This window comes from Lactuca serriola, chromosome 8, assembly GCF_051521515.1.
Source record: "Lactuca serriola cultivar US96UC23 chromosome 8, Lser_US96UC23_V15, whole genome shotgun sequence".
NCBI classification, from domain to species: Eukaryota; Viridiplantae; Streptophyta; class Magnoliopsida; order Asterales; family Asteraceae; genus Lactuca; species Lactuca serriola.
The window spans coordinates 249,997,924-250,021,566 of record NC_136415.1 but is presented as its reverse complement, the minus strand read 5'-3'; positions in this window follow the sequence as shown (position 1 = coordinate 250,021,566).

Below are 23,643 nucleotides of genomic sequence, written 5' to 3'. Positions count from 1 at the left end.
CGCTTTTATATTGTCAATTGCATGCCTATATATGTATAGTTATATAATAAATGTTTAAAGAACTTAGGAAGGCTATCCACCCTATTTCCTTTTCGCGCTTGAGATGTGGTCTGGTGGGATATCGGGTACCCGTGCGAAGGTTGTTTAAATATTAGTTATATATCATGTGTACATATATAGTCATAAACGTTCTCCCAATTCATTCAATACCCTTGGGTAGCAAGGGTATACTTCCATGTTGATATGTACCAGTTATATTACTAGTAAACTACAATAGGCGTAGTTTAGGGTTCTACTGATGCTAATACTAGAACAATAAATCACACAAAGAGTCAGTTCATACATGGGTCATAATATATAGTGATGATAAACAAACATAATACACAATGATGAGAAACAAACGTAATACATAGTGATGAGAAACAAACATAATACACAGTGATGAGAAACAAACATAATACACAGTGATGAGAAACAAACATACATGCTAGATAGAGAGAGAACACATGGTATAGCTAGCACATGTAGAACATTACAATACACTACTATAGTATTACATGATTACGCTTACATGGGTACGTTTACATAGATACGTTTACATGAGGGCGTTTACATATACGATAATAGAACAGACATCACTAGGTGCTATAACATGGAACGATTTCAGGATCTAACTATACCAATGAATCACAACGCATTGTGATAGTTATATTCGGTATAAGTGATCATAGTAATGTGGATGTTCACGGCTTGCAGATATGCAGGGGTCGTGTATGGGTCCCAAAATCCCTTAGACAGGGGAGTGTCTAGCGTGGGATCTAGCCATCACATTATGCCTTATCCCTCAAATAAGGCAATATTAGTACAGAAGTAGTCACTTGTTACAAATACTACAGTACTTAAAAAATTACCCTAGACTTAAGGTAATTAGTACGGTTGTAGTTCGACACTACACTATAGTACTATTTCATTTTCCCATTACATTCACTTCGTGAACATCCACACGACGCACGGTAATGTAGAAACTATATTTTTGGTTAATGATAGTCAGATTTGGGAAAATACACACTCTTACAAAAGACACACACACAGACTCTAGATGCCTTGGTAGAAGGATACTTTTAGTAGGAAACATATGGTTTTCTAGGATGTTCATATACATTTCCAAAACTTACAGTTCATATGCATACAAATACTTACATTTCAAATACATACAAAATACTTACATACAAATTAAGACACTAAAATACTTATGATCTCACCAGCTTTAAAGCTGATACTCTCTTTCAAAATAACTTGTATCCTCAGGTCAATCATAGACAGGTACCAATGCAAGGTTCAAAGAAGATGGTGCTCGTTCAAGACTCATCTTTCATTTGGGTTTATACCATAGTGTCTATTATAATTTGACAGAACACACTTGTATTAAAATTTTATTGTTAATGCAATGGATGATGTTGTTGCTTGTTTACTACTTTTCATTGTTGTGATACTGTACATGACGTCCTCCGCCCCAGAACGTTTCCGCCGTTCATGGTTTTGGGGTGTGACAGATTGGTATCAGAGCATTGTTTATAGTGAATTAAGTATATCAACCCATAAAAGATATACAGACTATAAATACAATGGGATTAAAATAATCTGACCAAGAGTTTATACTTTAAATAATAAAATATTTAATTAAGTATACGTGCCTGCATTCATACTAAAATCAGTGTCACTAGGACAGTACAAAAGAATTACGATTGTTGGGCAACACAGGTGGACTTAGAGACATATTGTCAAAACTGGGAAGATATAGCCTGATCAACTATATTATCCGAGGGTTGACTAGCATGTGCCTAAGTGTAGTTGTGTGGTTGCAACAAGTCTAAAATCTTACCAACAATACCACAATGAGAGCAGTAGAACATAACATTAAATTTAAAATACTATAGGAGTAGTTGGTGTTACTATAAGTACTTTATACTTGAGAACTAAAACGGAATCTTCATTACTAAGTTGATAGTTGCTAAGTGGATACACTAAAGTTATATGTAACTAGGATGTTATAGACTTAGAATATGTGAAAATTTTGCTTTACCCCTATTCTGTGTGAATTTGGAGTAAAGGTCACTTATTCGAAGGTCTATCCTGTTTCAATTACATGTAACTGGTATGCACTTCACAAATAGTGACGTAACTAGTGAAGATTTTCTAAATAATTATCTAGATAGTTCGTCTAATAATTATTTTCTTACCCCAATTCTCGCGTAGATAACATGCCTGGACTCCATCCCCACGACAATCCGTACCTTTCGAATGAGGTCATTGCTGGATGGTTTGAAGAAGAACCAGAGAATGATCATCCTATCCCTGGGAATGATCACCATGATGAAGACCTTTCGGACGGTGCTAACTCCAAACCCGAGGTTGAGAACCTACCCCAGGCAGCTCCCTTTCCAATTCCTAACCCTCGTCCGACTTTTCATGGCCCGATTCCTGAGTGGGTGGAATGCTTGGAAACATGGAGCCAAGGACAAGATCAGCCCATGCCAATTAATGGTGATCGAAGCTTTTATGACCTAAGCAATGCGGGCTCAGCAGACAGAATCTTGCCAATCTTGGTCCGCAGAGTGGCCCGAAATGAGATTCAAGGCAGGACAGCCCTACATCAGATCACGGAAGTTGTCGCCGATGCGAGAATGCATACCCTCCGCACCATTCGTCTAGAAGATGCTCGTGAGAGATCTGAGAGAAACCATGAAACCCTGTTGCAAGCACTAACCGAATTACGAGCCGAAGTCATAGAACTCTGTGTACGCCAGAGGGTGTACGAAAGACACCTACTTGATGTGGAACGTCAACTGGCTGAACTGAGAGTTCACCAGAAGGATGACCGTCGCCAGTAGTAGATGCTTTACTTTATTTTTCCTTGTTAAAAGGGAATCGTTTTTCTGTCAATGCCCGATGTGACATTTTCTATGAAACTATCGTGTACTGTAAGTACTTTTGGTTAGGTCTTTATGCCGTCAAGGACTACCTTCTCTGGATATGATGTAAGACCTTTTTACAAGGTCATTTTCCCGAACTTGTACGTCATGTATATCAAAGATATTGACAGTCGGCTAACTTCTGTGTCATTTTCTCTATTCAAATACTCTCATCATACTTTCATTTGAGTATACCTAAAACATGCTTTAGTCAAGTCATTGGATTATAGCAATTTAGCTCCGGAGACATTTCTAAATCTCTTTTAGTGGTTGGATCATGTTATTCACCAACCATCGATACCTCGATTTGAACGAAAAACGTCTTGAGAGCATTCTACGAACTTACTTCCACTCAGTACTAGGACTGCATCATAGGGATGTAGGTCAAACCTTCACGAACACACTTCCATTCTGTGCTAGGACTGCATCATAGGGATGTAGGTCAAACTTTCGAGAACATACTCTTACTCTTTACTTGAACAACCGAAGTACATCTAGGGTCAACCAGAATCGCTCACAAAATCCTTATCTTTCATATTACAAAATCATGTCTTCATCTGGAAGCAGACAACCGAACAACGAAACCTCTGCATTTCCTATGGACGCCACTACTTTTCAAACCGCAATTACAGCTGCCGTGATGGCTGCCGTGACAGCTGTTCTTGCGCATTGTAGCGCTATCCGAGAAATCAATGTTGCCGAAAGGGGTTGAAAATCCCGATCGTGGTACCGATCCAGGAAGTCATCAAACGATAACAGTCGCAGGCTCGCGAAGCCACAACTCAGAGTTCAAGAAACGGAAACGTCAAGCCCAAAAGGGACACAAGCAATATGAGGGCACACTCCCGAAGTGTAGCAAGTGTAGCTATCATCATAATGGAGCCTGCTGGGTGTTGCAATGTATCAATTGCAACAGACTGGGACACATTGCCCATTACTGTGGAACCACCGCCACTAGAGCCAGTTAGGGTTGCTATTATTGTGGTGAGACTGGGCACTATAAAAGAAATTGCCCAAAAAGGGAGAACAAAGAAAGAACCCGCGTCCCATAACTCCTACTAAATACTTCACTTCCACTACCGATGCTGGCACTAGCCAGATATGTCATTTATGTGGAGAGATGGGACATCTCAAGAAGGATTGTCCTATAACAAAGAACTCCGGCGCAGACGGCAGAATTCTAAGGATCACTGCCGCAGGGGAACCTACTCCGGACCCACGTTAATGTAATTAAGGCGTTTCGTTGTAACAGACTTATAAACCATCCAAAACTAGTGCAACTAGAGTCTTATCTTTTGAGAGATCCCATCAGTAGAGGGATGCTCGTGCTGCGTATACTTGTCTTTTGTAGTATACCTTATTCGCAACAATAGTCTTGTAGTAAGTCTAAGGTACTGTAACTCTGTTGATGGTTGCACAGTTGTCTTTGTCTGTAATGCTTTATGCTCAAATCTAATGTCTTTAAGTTTCCTTATGATTCCGACATTATCATACAACTAGATTCAATTTGATCCGCACAAAACCAGCTTCCTACGTACACCTCTTTCTTCGAAATCGCCTTTCCAGCGAAGACGTCATATCAGAACACCGAAGTACTCATGCATGGAGTACCTCATAGTTCTTTTCCTTTCCGAAGAAATCCCCGAAGTATCACTCGTGCAGTATGTCAAGTTCAATCCAAGGATTCATACGGTTGATCTATCACTGAGGAATGTATACATAAGGGTAATATATAATCAAGGTTCTACAGGTTTAGAATTGATTATTCCACTTTAACTTCTTTTTCCTCGATGGGATATGAGCTTAAAGAAGAATTAGTTATTCGACTACCTTTTCAATCTTAATTATATACGACTCGTATACACGATATAGTGATCGTTGAACCAAGTATAAATTCTAATATGAACTTCAGGACGGAGAACTGCCCAAGACTACGAGTAATCGCATCGTCATGTGAACAAACTTAGAACCTAGTATGACTCCTGTAACCAGATCTCCCTACAGTCTAAACACCTACGGAGATATAAGAAAAACCCGAAAAACTTAGCGAACAACACAGAAATAGAATTGGAAGACTAGGCTTCTCACCCTGGAGAACTCCGGTCTTATTCTTCCAGAGGTCGACGGATTGCATCGTATGTACCTCGGCTATCGAGGACCCCGTCCATATTTTTTTCCATAAGAAATCGTTGCCTCTGTCTCGCATAGATGAATTGGTTGAGCAAACGCAAGGAAAGATTTACTTTCAGAAATGGACCTGAGATCCGAATATCACCAATTTGAGTGTTAGGGAAGGATGTCCGAAAGACTACCTTCTGAACTCGATACGGACACTTCAAGTCCGTAGTGATACCCCTCGGATAGGACCAATACGCCCATAGTATTCATGAGCTAAATGAGTAGGGTACGTCTTTCTTACTTGGATCAGTTCGTCATTTCTCCCTGTAATGACTTACTTATCTACCCTCGTAGTAAGAAGGAACCAATGGAAACATTACCCTCGAAGATACTTTTCACAAAGTTCTTTGAAAACGAGTTTTGGAATTGAAGAGTCAAAATTTCCTAAGACACACTATTAGTGATGTGGAAATTCTTGAGTACTCTGTCAACTTATCAAAACAGTTGAGAATTTGTCGACACCAAAGACGCCGACAGGAATTCTCCAAATTCTAGGTCATACAGACCTACTGTCATAGATCATCCAGAACTCCTCACAAATTACAGAAACCTTTACGACTTTGACCCAGCAGGGGGTGGCCCTTGACTGGGAAGTTAAGTAAGAGAAAGAACCTTTGGAATTACATGTGAGAGACCAAATTCTTTAGGAAAACTCACTCTGGGAATGGCTTAATGCGCTTCGTAAAGCGTGGGAAGCTAAATCCAAGATAGTCAGGACCTCCGAGATTCTTACCAGAATCAGTCCTGTATCTAACAGACTAAACCTACTCCGCGAACTCAGTAATGTACATTTTACCCTTCGCGTCTCGATCTTGAAACTGTACCTTTCCATTAGGACTCTCGTAAGTCCAACCCGACGAGATTGAGATTAACGAGATCCTCGCCTTCGTATTAGAACCGTAGTGACCCTCAACCGAGAGGTCAAGCGGACAAAGCAACGCCGTCTCCAGTTAGTGAAGGTTCGTTGGGATACCAACCGAGGACCCGATTTCACTTAGGAGCACGAGAACAAATCGATTAGGAAGTTTCCCACCTCATGACTCAATCATTTGTACCTACTTCCTTACCTAAATTCTAATTTCGGGACGAAATTCCCTCTAACAGGGGGATGATGTGACAACCCGAAATTTCTAGCTTACATTCTTCATTTTTATCAAAGTTAGCTTCATTTTGCTATTTTATAATGAAGTTTTGGGTCTAAAAGAGTGCTTAAAGCTTAGTATAATTGAGTTACGTATCGTAGGACGGGTTAGATTGGGTGTAGCATCAAAAATTCGGGCCAAACACCAAACCAGGTGTGTGCGGCCAGCCAGCCGCACACAGGACAACCACACACACCTTTAGCCGCACTTACAGCCGCAGTCACCCTCCTATATATACTATCCTTGGTCATTTTGATCATTTCTTACACTTCTACAAAGCAAGGACCCGAAAATCATCTCAAGTATCATTCGGAAAGGTAACATCTTTCACCAAGAACACCAAGAACACCTTGTTTTCTAGCAGCACACGCCTTCTAGCCGCACACATGGCCGCACACACGTGCTGGCTGCACACCTGGCCGCACTCCTGGCCGCACACACACATATATAGTGTGTATTTTGGCCATACATTTTCTTGTATAGCCTTATAACCCTTCGTACAATCATATATAGTTGTAACACTTCAATATAAGTGTTTACTAGTCCCCAAGGTGGTCCTAATTCAATAATTAGTTGTTCATAACACTAATTATATTCATATATGTATCAATATATGCTAAATAGGATTCACGTGTGTACTCAAGTCACCACATGGCACTTAGCAACTGTTCCAACATTTTCATCAGAACCACTCACTACAGGTGAGTTCATACCCCTTAATCAATGTTTTAAATGTTTTTAAATGTTTTATGGGGGGGGGGGGGTTACAAGTAGGATCATGCTAGTTATTATATCAATCACATGTGATTAATAAGCAGCATCCAAATGATTTACTACTCATTAGCTGTTTTACCAAACAGTTTTCTTCACATGATTTTCATAAACGTTTTATATGTTTAAAACTCCTTATTAAACTGTTCATTTTACACTGTATGTTTCATTTTAAACTCATTTACAATTGTGTTTCAAACAAATGTTTCTTTATACTTAAACTGTTTTATCAAACCCATGCTTTCCAACCGTTTTATTGATTGACATCAAGTCGATCTTTTCTTAGATAGAAATCATGTTCAAAAGGTTTTAGAAAACTTATTTTACGCTTTTATATTGTCAATTGCATGCCTATATATGTATAGTTATATAATAAATGTTTAAAGGACTTAGGAAGGCTATCCACCCTATTTCCTTTTCGCGCTTGAGATGTGGTCTGGTGGGATATCGGGTACCCGTGCGAAGGTTGTTTAAATATTAGTTATATATCATGTGTAAATATATAGTCATAAAAGTTCTCCCAATTCATTCAATACCCTTGGATAGCAAGGGTATACTTCCATGTTCATACGTACCAATTATATTACTAGTACACTACAATAGGCGTAGTTTAGGGTTTTACTAATGCTAATACTAGAACAATAAATCACACAAAGAGTCAGTTCATACATGGGTCATAATATATAGTGATGATAAACAAACATAATACATAGTGCTGAGAAACAAACGCAATACATAGTGATGAGAAACAAACATAATACATAGTAATGAGAAACAAACATAATACACAGTGATGAGAAACAAACATAATACACAATGATGAGAAACAAAAATACATGCTGGATAGAGAGAGAACACACGGTACAGCTAGCACACGCAGAACATTACAGTACACTACTATACTATTACATGATTACGCTTACATGGGTACGTTTACATAGATACGTTTACATGAGGGCGTTTACATATACGGTAATAAAACAGACATCACTAGGTGCTATATCATGGAACGATTTCAGGATCTAACTATACCAATGAATCACAACGCATTGTGATAGTTATATTCGGTATAAGTGATCATAGTAATGTGGATGTTCACGGCTTGTAGATATGCAGGGGTCGTGTATGGGTCCCAAAATCCCTTTGACAGGGGAGCGTCTAGCCTGGGATCTAGCCATCACATGATGCCTTATCTCTCAAATAAGGCAATATTAGTAAAGAAGTAGTCACTTGTTACAAATACTACAATACTTACAAAATTACCCTAGACTTAAGGTAATTGGTACGGTTGTAGTTCGACACTACACCATAGTACTATTTCATTTTCCCATTACATTCACTTCGTGAACATTCACACGACGCACGGTAATGTAGAAACTATATTTTTGGTTAATGATAGTCAGATTTGGAAAAATACACACTCTTACAAAAGACACACACACAGACACTAGATGCCTTGGTAGAAGGATACTTTTAGTAGGAAACATATGGTTTTCTAGGATGTTCATATACATTTTCAAAACTTACAGTTCATATGCATACAAATACTTACATTTCAAATACATACAAAATACTTACATACAAATTAAGACACTAAAATACTTATGATCTCACCAGCTTTAAAGCTGATACTCTCTTTTAAAATAACTTGTGTCCTCAGGTTAATCATAGACAGGTACCAATGCAAGGTTCAGAGAAGATGGTGCTCGTTCAAGACTCAGCTTTCATTTTGGTTTATACCATAGTGTCTATTATAATTTGACAGAACACACTTGTATTAAAATTATATTATTAATGAAATGGATGTTGTTGTTGCTTGTTTACTACTTTTCATTGTTGTGATACTGTACATGACGTCCTCCGCCCCAGAACGTTTCCGCCGTTCATGGTTTTGCGGTGTGACATACAACAATAAACAAAATAGCATTCATGTTCCATCTTGATATTTGAATACATGGTTTTTACAAATAATAATAATACATGAATTCCCTTAACAAATAGGCATTTAATACAATAGTAAGTAAACTAGGTCACCTATAATCCAATCTGTCTTGAATGCTTGTTTAGTGTTTTCCTGAGAATACATGTAATTTTGAAAGTCAACACAAGGTTGGTGAGCGTCACGAGTTTTCTGCTAACGCCGTAATACTTTTAATAAGTCTAAAAAGTATTATCTTTGTATGTATAATGATAGTTAAAACCAGTTTTTGCAAAGAGTCTTTAAAAGCCAAGAATGTATTTTGATATGGGGTTGTCGACCCCATATAGATCTATATGTATGTACCTTACTCCGAAGATTAACGATTATAGCAGTGTGAGGTAGGCTAATTGATTAAACTCAGCTAATGAATAGTAGCGTCTCACTCAAAAACCATTAACGAAAAGTTGTGAATAACTCTCAGCCCTAACTTAATTAAGATTAAGTGCCAGGCATAATGAATTTCGTAGTATAACATTCGTAAAAGTTGAGTATGGTTGTCGTATTTATAAAAATATAAATTACTCGCTTTTATAGAGAAATGTAGTTCAACATAACAATCTTGTATAAGTGTGTAAAGCCTTATGCAAGAAAGCATTTGAGGGTACTAGTCTTCGAAATTTCGGAATACTTTAAAGTTGTATATGTGTGTACAACCTTATGCATAAAAGTATACATATAATGAATTTCATAGTATAATGTTCACAAAAGTCGAGTATGGTTAACGTATTTATAATAGTATAAAGTACTCGCTTTTATAGAAAAATGTATTTCAATGTAATGATCTCGTATATGTGTGTAAAGTCTTATGCATAAAAGTATTCATGTATAGAAGTCTTTGAAACTTTGAAATAATTTAAACTTATAGCATGCATATCATATGAGACTTATGTAATTTGTAATTTAAATACTATTTAGCACAAGGCGGGGCCCGATGCCGGATCTCGATCCGATTCCTAACGGGGCCCGATGCCGGACTTTGGTCTGATGCTGGGCGGGGACCGATGTAGTGAGCAAGGCCCAAAGTTATGTTATTATGTGATTATGTGTATGATATGTGGGAGTTTGGGGAGACTCACTAAGCTTCGTGCTTACAGTTTTGAACTTTGGTTTCAGGTACTGTCGATAGCAAGGGGAAGAGCTCAGGATGACTGCAGTGCACACACCATTTGTTTTTGCATGGGATGTTTTCACTATGATATTTTTGACAGATGTTTATGATGTGTAAGAAACAATTACTTATGATATTTATGAGATGTTTTGGATAACTATGGTTTTATTAATAACTAAAAATGAATTTTTGGACCGTATTTTTGGAATGTTTCAAGATAAAAGATACTTCTGTTTAGCTTCGAATCCCCCCTCGCTTTCTTATAGCCAATTTCGAGATAATGGATTAATTCCGTTGGTTACCAAATTATAAGTTACTAGCTATCATGATCAGATTAACTAGCATATACCAATTTATAAACTTTAATTACCATGGTCAAGTCAATTAAGAGCACCAAAATGATTTTAAGAATTATTTGGACTATAAATGATAAAAGCTAATAATTGCCTATCTATGGTCAAGGCAAACAAATCAAGCATATATTATGGCCAAATAATGCTCTCTAACACAGTCATAGTAACTAACTATACCACCTAACCCTAGGATTTGGTCAATCACTAGTCCTAACTATTTAATGATCATAAACTAATTAAGATTCAAGTTAATGTAATTAGATTGGTCCTCTTAACTACACATAACTTAGCAATAGGCACAAAGATTAGAACTTAAGATGCTAGGATACGATTTATCAATCATAAGTAAAACTAACCTCATAAATCCATCAAATATGAAATCAACACATAGTATTAGGGGTTCATCTAATCTAAACAAAAGGAAAGGGTTATTAACCCATGATCAAAGTAAAAACACACATAAACATAGATAAAACTAGATTAAACATAGTCAAAAGTAGCAAACTGAATGACTGTTGATGTTCTTCACTATAAATCTCTCTAATCCTTATTTTGCAATCAAATTGTAGCCTCCTAAGGGCTTCTTATAAGCATTCTTTTGCTTTTATTCGTAGCTCTCTTCTCTATCTCCCAAAATTTAACCTAAAAGTCGATATTTATACTTGTCATATTACTACAGCCGACAAAAATCGACCCAACCCGCTAACCCAACCCAAAATTAATGGGCTGGGTTGATATTTTCAACCCATTTAAGTTAAATGGGTCAACATGCTTAACTCATTTAATTAAATAGTTATGTTGGGTAAAAATGATCAACTTGTTTTCAGCCCGACAACTCATTTAACTTTAACATATATTTAGTTTAATAGTTATTTGAATATTATCATGTATTAATCAAAGTATTAATTTATAAATTATAATGTTGTATTATTATTTATGTTTAAAGATAAAATGCAATCCTAGTTTTCATCCTTTTTCTTAGCACCAACAATACTAGCCATTCTAAAATATCACTTCGAAATTAAACATTTTTAATGTTATTTGAATAATTTATATGTATTTGGGAATTATGATTGTGCTTTTATCCTACATTGAAACTTTATTACGCTTAGAACTAATTTAGGTGCTATAATTTTTAATTAATTATTTTTTTTAATTTTAAAAGGGTTTAATCAATTTATGTAATAGGTTGGGTCAGAAAATTCATAAATAGGTCAACCCGGTTACAATCCATTTATCTAAAAGGTTGGGTTGGATTCAATTGGAAATATCAACCCATTTAAATAAACAGGTTGGGTTGGGTTGAAAACTTCAACCTAACTAATAAATGTGTTGAACTCGAACCCAACCCAATTCGACCCATTGCCAACTCTACATATTACGGCTGCCATGACATTGCCCAATGCTCATCACGTCGTGGGAATCAATTTTCTTCCATGAGCTTCTAGATTTTATGCAGATTATCGAGAATCTTCTAAGCCTCCTCGTTGTGGGGATATAGTGTCCGTGATGTGGCATCCATTAAATGCACGTTTTCTTCTCTCTTTTCTTCTTCATGTATGCTCCAACTTCCAAGTTTCCAACTTTTTCCAATTTTGGTCCTTTTCTCCGAGAATGTGGGTTTTGGCTACAAAATAGAATTTATACTTTATAAGCACCAAATATCTTTATATTTAACCAAAACACAGCTAAATACATTGAAACAATGCATAAATATATGTATAAATATAGCAATATCAAAAACCTCACACTTGTCTTTTGCTTGCCTTCAACCAAACTTTATTTCAATACATCACATTAAAACATAGAATACCAACATCACACAAAACAATCCATCTTGAACTCACTAATTACGCATCGCCTCAATGCATGTATTTGTGTCTAACTTTTTTTTAAGAAAAATAAATAAACATAAAATATATCAAATGCATAAGAAATTTAATTAAAAATAATTGAAGTAAAATTTATAAAAACTTTATTATCTTTTTTTTATTAAGGCCCCATTTGATAGTTTCTGTCTAGAAAAGTGTTGTCTGAGAAAATGTTGTATGGGAAAGTTTTCTGACTGGGAAAGAAACCATGTTGTTTGATTGTACATCTGATTGACTGTGTTGAATGATGAACAATGACAATATTACCCTGCTGTTCTATACTGTGATGGATGAAGTTGCTGAATAATTATAAAAACATACAGATTGTCATACAAAATCAAAATTACACAATAATCATTTAGAATCCAAATAGAATGCCAATTAAGTTGTTTTTAGTTTTTTTACATACATCGTTATTCTTTGTAGCAATTTTTTTATAACTCAACATGTGATTCTTGACTCGGTTTATGTTCGATAGTGGTGGGATGGATGTATTTTTTTCAAAATATATTAGGATAATGGTAGTGTTATATATATAAAAAAAAGAACTATCTAATAAAAATGAATTAAAAAAATTAATTAAAAGAAATTAATAATCCAATAAAGTAATATTGATTAATAGGTAAATATTATATATTTATAACTAATATTTTTTAATATATAATAATCCAATAAAAAGAATTAATCCATTAAAAAGAAATAAAAAAAAAGATTTATTTAAAAGAAATTAAAAATCCAATAAATAAATATTATATATTAAAAATAATATTTATTAATATATAATAATTCAATAAAAAAAGAAATTAATAAATAATTTGAAAGAAAATTAATAATGCAAGAAAGAAAGAGGCAGAGTTTGGGGCACAATTATCTTTCCAATCTATTTAGCCAGAAAGATATGGTTTTGGAGCTTTCTGGGAAAGACATATCTTACCGGGAAAGACCCATTTTTTTGTGCATATCAAACAGTCTTTCCAGTGCATTCAGCCAGAAAAATCTATTTAGACCTGGAAAGATGTTTATCAAACGGGACCTAAGACTACTAAACATGAGTATTCGTCGGAATTCACAGATATGAATGCAAAAGGCACTTGAATTCATAGACATGAATGCAAAAGGCACTTAGTATTGAATATAATAGTGAACTACAAGTTTAATAAATGGAATAATGAATTGCAATTATCCGTATGGATTGCTAATAACGGCCTACACTCTCCATATAATATCTTGAAAAGGTATAAATTCCAACTAACTGGAAAGACTGAACCTCAAGCCAAGTGTAATAAAAAGAAGGGTGCAAAACATCAATCTTCACGTAGACTAATAGGCCATCTTCCCCGACATCAAGAAAGTTGGGTCAAGAATCTACTGACCACCTCAAGACTATCATTGAACAAGAAGGAATTCTCCGTCTTTTAATTAGGTAAAAACAAAATCAAAAGCAAAAAAATTATGGAAAATAACAATAACTTTCATTAATCTTTTTCTTATTAAGACTTACCGAAAAACATGTCTAATTGTAGTCTTGTAAGGGATAATGACTTAAAAAGGTAATATATTTTTCGATTTGTACACATTTGGTCACTGATTTTTTCGTCCACATGTGTACACTTCAACTTGTTGGACTGTACACATTCAGTCTTTATGACTAGTTATTCTAGGTTAGCCAGAAAAATGATTTAATAGGGTAATATATTTCTCATTTTGTACACATTTTGTCCTTAATATTTTTGTACACATTTAGTCCTTAATATTTTTTTGTTTCAAAATAAGTCATTTTTGCTTTTGTACACATTCAGTACTTATGAATGTTTTCTTTAGGTTTTTCTCACGACATCTTACGTGGGACAATCATTGATGAAGTGTGTGAGCCTGTTGATGTTTATGTGTAATGTCTCATTTTCACAACCAAAAAATTTCATTTTTAAATAAGGCAAAACTCCCTAATTATAAATCCATTATTAAGAAAAAAACATTTATTCCAAAATACATTTATCGAAAATCAGAGTAATATAAGAAATGCGTAATCCTCAATATTGTTGATGAGTGTGTACAGGCATGCATTCGCCTTCCCATGACCAACGATAAAACCTGAAAACATAAACAATTGGGTAAGCACAAAGTTTAGTGAGTTTCCCCTAAAATACCCAACACAACAAACATATTATGATGCATAACGGACCCACACTCATTAGATTGGTATAACTTGGCCCAATCAGTCATCGGACTGGAATGCCAACATACAATAGGTCCAATCAATCATCGGAATGGAATACCTAGGGTTTGTTAGCAGGACAACCTGAACCTATCCCACCACCATATGGCTATCCCACATAAGATGTCGTGAGAAAAACCTAAAGAAATCATTCATAAGTACTGAATGAATACAAAAACAAAAATGACGTATTTTGAAACAAAAAAAAATATTAAAGACTAAATGTGTACAAAAATATTAAGGACTAAATGTGTACGAAGTGATAAATATATTACCTTATTAAGTCATTTTTACCGGCTAACCTGGAGTAGCCGGTCATAAGGACTAAATGTGTACAGTTTAACAAGTTGAAGGGGGTAAATGTGGACAAAAAAAAACTCAGTGACTAAATGTGTACAAATCAAAAAACCAGCTCAGTGATAACTCGTGAACATAATCCGAAAACCATCTTAGTGATGTTTGGCAGACAAGTATCAAGTAAAAGAAAACAAAAAAAAATATAATGTTGATGGAAATGTTGGTACTTTGAAGTAAAAATAATGCATACATTTTTTCATCACAAAACTAATAAAAAATAAAGAACTTGCATTTCCAATTCTTTCCATTCTTTCCCCTTTCTTTCTATCTTCTTTTTCCTATCAAATATTTTTTATTTATCCACACAAAACCAAGGCCTACCCACCAATCTCCAAGTAAATTTTTGTCTTTATGTTTCAATTAGAAAATTGTTAAAAGATATTCACAACACATCTGTTAGATTCATGATGGTCAAAGTGTATTTCACAAAAACAATATACTTAAAACGTGTGATGAAGAAGAGACCTGTAAAAATCAAACAAATATGTATTCATTGAAATGAAAGGGTCTATAAAATAAACTACTTAAAATAAAAAAAAATAGTTCATTTTCAAGGTTTAATGTAGCAACAACAGTTCTAAATATTAACATAGAAAAAAAGTCACTTTAAGTTTAAAAACTAAAAATAAAATCATGAAAAGGAACAATTTGCACAACCTAATACATAAATGTTGTTTTATTGTGTAAAATCCGACATATTACAACATTTATACCCTTACAATCTCCCCCTTTGGAATAAAGGTCGAAGTCTTCATGAAGTTAATAGTTGAACGACATACATCAGCACTCTTCGGATTTCCATGTACCAAGAGATAACTTTCTTTATCTCCTTCTTGTCTCCTTCTGAATTCTTCTTGCAATGATTCATACGAACAATTAAGTTCGTATATTGTGAATTTGTGTATCTCTCCACTTCAGAAGTTTGAAACAAGAATCTTTTAGCTCTTCCAACTTTATCTTTTCCTGCAAAGACAATCCCCAATGGCTTTAAACATATTTCACCGTCTTCGTACTTTTTCAACTCAACCTCCTTCTTCGTAGGTGCCATTGGTGCAGTAATGTCGAATCCTTTAACAGTAGCAAGTTCGACATCAGTTTGAGCTAAGCACTCAAAATAAGTTTCCAAGAATATTTTTATGTGCCTACACCCAAGACTGAAAACATCTGGTTCTGTTTCTTGAAGAAAAGAGAAGGACTTGTCTTTAAGTATTAGAGCAACATTGATGAGATCATAAGTGTTCATCAATGGAAAGTCCGCCACAGTGAACTCTTGTATCTTTCCACTTGCTCTTGTCACAACATATTTCAAATTTTGAAACTTTCCTTCGAAAATAACATCCCTTTTTTATGGATATCACCTTCTTAATCTTCTCCAAGAACCAAACTTCTTCTTGAGCCTTTGCTAACACAACATGAAATCGTATCTTCATCTTCTTTCCCTCTTCGACATCCATAGACTTTGTCTCAGCTTTGAACTGTGGCATAACAAACATCATCTCGTTGATAGGAAAATCAAGTTGACCATAATCAGTATTTGTCACCACAAAGCTCTTCTTCGGAATCTTTTCAAAAGAATACATGTGATCGAACATCAACCTGGATTCTATTGTTTTGTAATTGTATATTTTCGAAGGATCACCCTTATCAACATTTGAACCTTCAAGAGCTCTTTGTCGCATTATACTTTCAACATGCCTCATTCTCTCAACTTCAGCTGCCACCTCAGCTTTCTTCTCTTTGTTGGACTTCTCAACCAAGACTCCTTTTCCCTTGTCTTTAATATTCGAAGAAGCTACATTCTTTGATGAAGAGTCATCACTTTGTTTCCTGATTACAATACCTTTTGCAATAGGTTTTGAAATTGGAACAGTTGTAGTCACAGTTGAAATGACTGGAGCAGCTGAAACAATTGTTGGCTTTATAACAACTTTCGAAGGATACACCTTTCCTACTACCTTCGTATCTTCAGTTGTCTTCTCATGTTCCCCAGCCTTTGCTTGACCAACCTTTTCTCCCCCTTGCACCCCTGTGACAGTAGGTGGGGCATCTGATACGTTTGGCAGAAGGCTTGAAATGTGAAGTAATGGAGCAAGGTGTTTTTGTAGGATGGCTTCGAAATGAATGAATTTTTGAGAAAGAAATTCTTGAGAAATAATTGGAGAAGAAGATTTCGAAGATATTTCTTGAAGTTCTTTCAGCAGTTTCACCAACTCTCCAAAATGTTGTTCTTCTGTGGCTGAAAGAGAGATCATCTGAGGATTAACTTGTTCAAACATCTTAACACACTGAACAACCGCATCACAAATAATGTCGATCTTCTGATGTGCTGACTCATATCCTTGTTGAATATGCTGAACCTCCTTCGTCATTTCTTCACGAAGTTCACGAATCTACATATTAACGTTTTCTCGAACTTTCTTAACCTCCTGTACAAAGAGCACATGACGCTCCTTCGTAACTGTCTTTAAATCCTTCACCTCCTTCAGAAAATCAGATCTCAGAGAATTGATTCGATTCTCTGTAGAATTATCATTCTGATCAATCTTCTCAAGAATGCGGGTTTCAGAATCACATATTAACCCTGATGCCTTTGAAATCACCCTGCTTTCCATTTCCTTCATTATGGAATCAACTTCCGTGATAGTGATTCCAGCACTTCCCACATCCTCTTGAGATTGCAAGATAGAATTCAATTTTGAATTCAATATCTTGAACTGCTTCATCGTCATCAGCATATGGTCAGGGAAATCTTCTTCAACTTTATCAAAGGAAAGAGCTTCGAATGTTCCTCCAAATCCTTCGTTATCAGTTTCCTCATCAACAGCCATGGTTTCAACAACAGGTGATGATGGATTTGGTGGATCGGTTGATTGTGTTGAGAATATAGTGGTGAAAGGCTGATCCATAATAGATTGGAATGTTGGAGAATCAGTTGTGGAAGTAACCTGAGGTAAAGACGTTGGTTCAATGAGCTTTATATCAGCAAGCTTCGAAATTTCAGTAGACTGAAGAACATCTACTTCTTTAGGAATTTCATCTTCAGGAGTCTCAGGAACTTGATCCACTTCTTCGATACGTTGGGTTTTCTTTAAAAATTTCGCCATATCTTCAGCCCTTCGTTTCTTAGAAGATGGAGACACCGGAGCCGGAATTTCCCGAACTGTGACCCCTTGATGAGTAACCTGTGTTTTCTCCACCAATTGAGATTTTCTCTTGATTTTTATTCTTCGAAAAACCACCGTTTTCGAAGGAATTGTCTCTTTTGATGGAGATGCTTCGATAACTGGTGTATCAGCCACTGAAGTTAAAACAGGAGACACCTCTTCGACAGTTCGAGATGTTGCTATTAGGTCTTGATTCTTTTGTTCTGCTTTCACCTCTTTTTCCGAAGACTCACCCTCTGTCTTCTTTGATTTCTTCGATTTCTTCTTCTCTTCTTGTTGTAACATCCCAGTAACAACTGTTGTGTCAATAGATTGTAAATATGACACCAACACATTATTCGTGGGATCCACCTTCTTGAGCATTGCATCTGGAATTCAAGCAATTGTGGTAAAGATAGCTGGATCATCATGTACCTCCTTCGGACTACCATACATATGGAAAACTGCTTTCTCTTCGTAATCCGGAACTTCGATTTTCTCCTTCTGATAGACATATTGAACTATCAGACTCCAATATCGTGCACAAGAAATCCCCTGCTTAGCACTTGTCTTCGAAATACTTGTTATGAACTCTGTCCATAATTGCTCAGAATAATCAACTTGCAAATCGTAGTATAACCCAGCTACCATTGCATAAACCTCCATCCTTCCTTTATCCAGCCCCACAGTTCTTCCAGTAAGACATCTAAGAAAGATTCCAAATAAAAAATTCCAGATTGTTGGTAACCCCGACTTCTTGAAGTCACTAATACGCGTCAATGGAGGTTGATGACCCATCTCATTGAACATAAACACCACTTGTGAAGAAGTAAGTTCATCATAAGGGCCAGAATTTGGAATTCCCAAAATCTTGCAAAACAACCGCTTGGAGACCCTAATTCTTGTATCTGTAACCATTGTGAATTCCACACACCCAGTCTGCTTGTTATATGATGCAATAGAACCTGCCTTTGATAACCAGGACATCGGAGCAGCAAATGATTCAAACATTGCTTTAGACAGAACTGAATTCTGTAAAGCAACCACCAGCATATGAAGTTCCTCCGGATACTTTGACAAATCCGATTCGACTTGGTAGTTGGAACCCTGGATTTTCAAAATCGGAACACTGATGATTTCATCTGTAGTTGGTGATGAAGTAGTCGCCATTGAAGATGATTGGAGTAAAGAACGTATGAAGAATATGAATTGCAAAGAGAATTTTGTGTTGCAGAGAGTTTGATTAAGTAAAGTGTTATTGAGTTCTGATTTGCCCTTTTATATGTAACCCTAGAATTTTGAATTTGAAGCGGGATACAATAAATGCTTGCTGACATGGCACCTTGAAAAACGGAATGCACTCATCAAAAAGTAACAATCGTAACTGTCAACACGCCTTACACGCTTATCATACACCATGCATCATCAAGAGATAAGACTGTTTGATCTTCCCCAAAAGAATTGTAACCGTCGGATACCTTCGGAATAGAGGTTAGGCTCTTTCACTTTGAGGTTTTAAAAAGCAAATTCATTTGCCAGAATTTCGAAATCATCAGTTTAAGTTGGTGTTACTCAAACCTCAAGGATTTCGTGTGTGCTGTGTTCCAAAAGAAATTAGATGAGAAACAATTTTTTTTTTTTTAAACTTGTGATGTCAACAATTTCTTTTGACACAAAAAGAATTTTATCCCAGGCAAAGATATCTTCGAAAATTATCAAGAGAGATAATTAACAGCTTGTTTGGTTTCCCGTGAATTACAATCGATAACTTGTAGAGAAGTTTCGAAGGGTTTCTTTTATAGGTCAAATGGGTGGCTTTGAAAATTTCGTTACATATCAACCTTAAAATAAGGTGAGAAATTGTAAACAAAATTAGTTGTATAACCAATGTAGTTAGTGACAACTTGGTTGCGAATGATATTCAAAGTAACGTAGAATTTTGAAAATATACTCACACGGAAATCATATTCATAAAAACATTTATGCTGGATCTTGTTGGGAACAAACATCGTAGTTTTCGAATGTTTGATTAAGATCACTCAAAAGAAATGAATAGGATTTGGAGTATAAAAGGTACTGAAGCAAAAGCTTCGTAAGATCTGGAACATGGTTCCCCGTCAATTCCTTAAGGTTTATAAGATTTTGGGTTTCACTTCTATCACAGACTCATGATATTAGATCATAAACATAGAATTGTGATTTGTCTAGGTTTTGATTGGTTTGATCAAAGACCTCAAGGACAAATTGCTTCGAATATTTGGAATGTAAGAATTGCTTGGTTTAAAAAGATTGGATAAGAATCGAAGGGTACCTCTGTTATAATGGACAAAACAGAAAACTCTTAACTCATTTGAAAAGAGTAAGGTAGCTCTTGTTGATTTATGCAAATACAAGCCTTGTTGGGAAGAAATTTTCATGAGATAATTTCATCAAGGCTTTCATTTTCCATACATAGAATCATACGGGACTTGAGACAACACACATCAGCATGCTTCTAGGGACATCCTATCTAATCCAAAGTGTATCGAGATCATACCTTTCGTTCGAAACCAGTTGCATGAATCCTTCGTATTTGAAACTTGACAAAACTCACAACACACATGTTAAAACTGAAAAAAATAAAAAATATTTTTGGTATTTTTGAAATTTTTCAGAAAAATTAAAGACAAACTGAAACAAAATCTTTTTGGATTTTTGATTTTTCAATAAAAGAAAATATTTTTGATTTTTCAGGTTTTTCATAAAAAAAATGAAACAAACTAAAAATCGAACCTTAGTTGAAATGTGTACAAATACGAAGCATTCGAACCGTTGACCTGAACAGTAATCTCTGATTTTGTTATTTCAATAGGAAGTAAATTTTCCGAATGCGAAGCGTTCGAAGCGTTGACCATGAACAGTAACCTCTGAACACTGAATCACCCTTTCCTTCCATACACCAAATGATTTAGACCCATCACTCTTTGCTTTTATCCAATTGAAGTTAATTTCCATTAATCATTCCCAATCCTTCTAAGATACGAAGAAACGATTTTTCATCCAAAGTCTTTGTAAAAATATCTGCCAATTGTTCCGTTGTTTTTACAAAATGAACTTCAATATTTCCTTCTTCAACATGATCTTTAATGAAGTGATATCGAAGAGCAATGTGTTTGGTCTTCGAATGCTGCACAGGATTATGCCAAATTCTTATTGCACTTTGTGAATCACAATATAAAGGAATCTTTTTCATATTAATTGCATAATCTCGTAATTGACTTTGAATCCAAATTATTTGTGATGTACATGCAGCATCAGCTACATATTCAGCTTCAGCAGTTGATATTGAAACACATGTTTGCTTCTTCGATTGCCAACTGACCAACTTTCCATCTAGCAATTAACACCCACCAGTTGTGCTTTTACGATCAAGACCGCAACCTCCAAGATCCGCATCTGAATAAGCTTGGACATAGAACCCTGTTTTCGAAGGATACCACAATCCTAACGAAGTAGTGCCTTTCAAATATCGGAAAATATTCTTTACTGCAGTCAGATGTGGTTCTCGTGGATTTGATTGATACCTTGCACAATTACAAACAGAATACATAATATCAGGTCTACTTGCAGTTAAATACAATAAAGACCCAATCATGCTTTGATATAAAGTAATATCAACAACAGATTTATCTAATGAAGGAGTTAGTTTTATGCCCGTTGCCATTGGTATTCGTAACCTTGTGCTATTCGTCATTCCAAACTTTTCCAACAAATTCTTCGTATATTTCTCCTGATTAATGAAGATGCCTTCCCTGTTTTGACGAATATTCAAACCCAAAAAGTTATTAATTTTGCCCATCATACTCATTTCAAATTTGCTTTTCATCAGATCTTCGAATTCTTTAGATAAAGTAGGGTCAGTTGAGCCAAAAATTATATCATCAACATAAATTTGAACAAGCATCAGATGATTTCCAATTTTCTTTCGAAATAAAGTAGGATCAACTGAGCCTTGTTTAAATTTAGATTGTTTCAAAAATGATGTTAGAGTTGCATACCATGCTCTTGGTGCTTGTTTTAACCCATATACAGCTTTATCTAGAATATAAACATGATCAGGATGTTCGGAGTTTATAAAACCTGGAGGTTGTTCAACATATACCGTTTCTATAAGTTCTCCATTTAAGAATGCACATTTGACATCCATTTGATAGACATCAAAATCTTTATGAGCTGCAAAAGCCAGAAAAATACGAACAACCTCGAGTCTTGCAACAGGGGCAAATGTTTCTTCGTAATCAATTCCTTCTTGTTGAGAATATCCTTTAACAACAAGTCTAGCTTTATTTCGAATAATGTTTCCATCTTTGTCAGTTTTATTTCTATAAATCCATTTGAGTCCAAAAATTGACACATCATCAGGTTTTGGAATTAATCTCCAAACCTTGTTTCTTTCGAATTCAGACAATTCAGCTTGCATAGCAACAACCCAATCAGAGTGTTCCATTGCAACCTTAACTGTCTTTGGTTCGATTTTGGAAATAAAAACATTAAACATGCATAACTCTTGATGATTATTCAGTACCTCATTTCGTACTTTAAGTTGTGCTCTTGTCATTATACCTGCTTGTGGATCACCAAGAATTTGATCTTTTGGATGATTTCTTGTCCATTTATCCAATGGTGGATAATTAGGATCAAAATCCAAAAGTGCATCTTCGAACATAACATCTGTTTCTGATCCATTTATGGAAATTGAATCATCAGCATCATCAAAATGTTCTTCTTCAAGAATTGGATCATTCTCAAGTATGGGCTCCCCCTCGATGATTGACTCCGTTTCGATATTTTTCTCTGGTTCACTGATCGGCTCTTCTTCAAGAATTTTCTCCTCTTCGACATTAACATTTGTTGACATGTTATCTCTTTCACTATAACTCTCCCTCTCAACAAAAGTATTTGAATCCAAGTGCTCCCCCTCCACTGGATCATCAACTTGTTTATTTGGATTTAAATTCAAATTCGAAGATGAATCATTGTTATACTTTGAATTTATAGATGTTTGATTATCCGTTGCATTTCTTTCTGCATCAATTGCTTGATCTGAAATACCAAAAATCGAATCATAATCAACATCATCCATTTCAATTGAATCCTCTATATTTGAAGAATTTTGCAAAATAGGATAATTCGCAAATTTATGATTAGAATTTTTAATGTATTGATCATCAAATGTCAAATTAAAAGTTTCTTCCACTTTACGAGTTCGCTTATTTAACACTCTATAAGCAACTGAATTGTGTGAGTATCCCAAGAAAATTCCTTCATCTGCTTTTGTTTGAAACTTCGAAAGATTATTCTTGAGATTCAATATAAAACACCTGCATCCAAAAACATGGAAAAATTTGACATTAGGTTTTCGATTATTGATGATTTCATAAGGAGTAAAATTAAACCGTCTATGAATGAATGATCGATTTTGAGTAAAACAGGCAGTTGATACAGCTTCAGCCTAAAGATATTGAGGTAAATTCGAATAAGCCAACATTGTTCTTGCAGCTTCACATAATGAT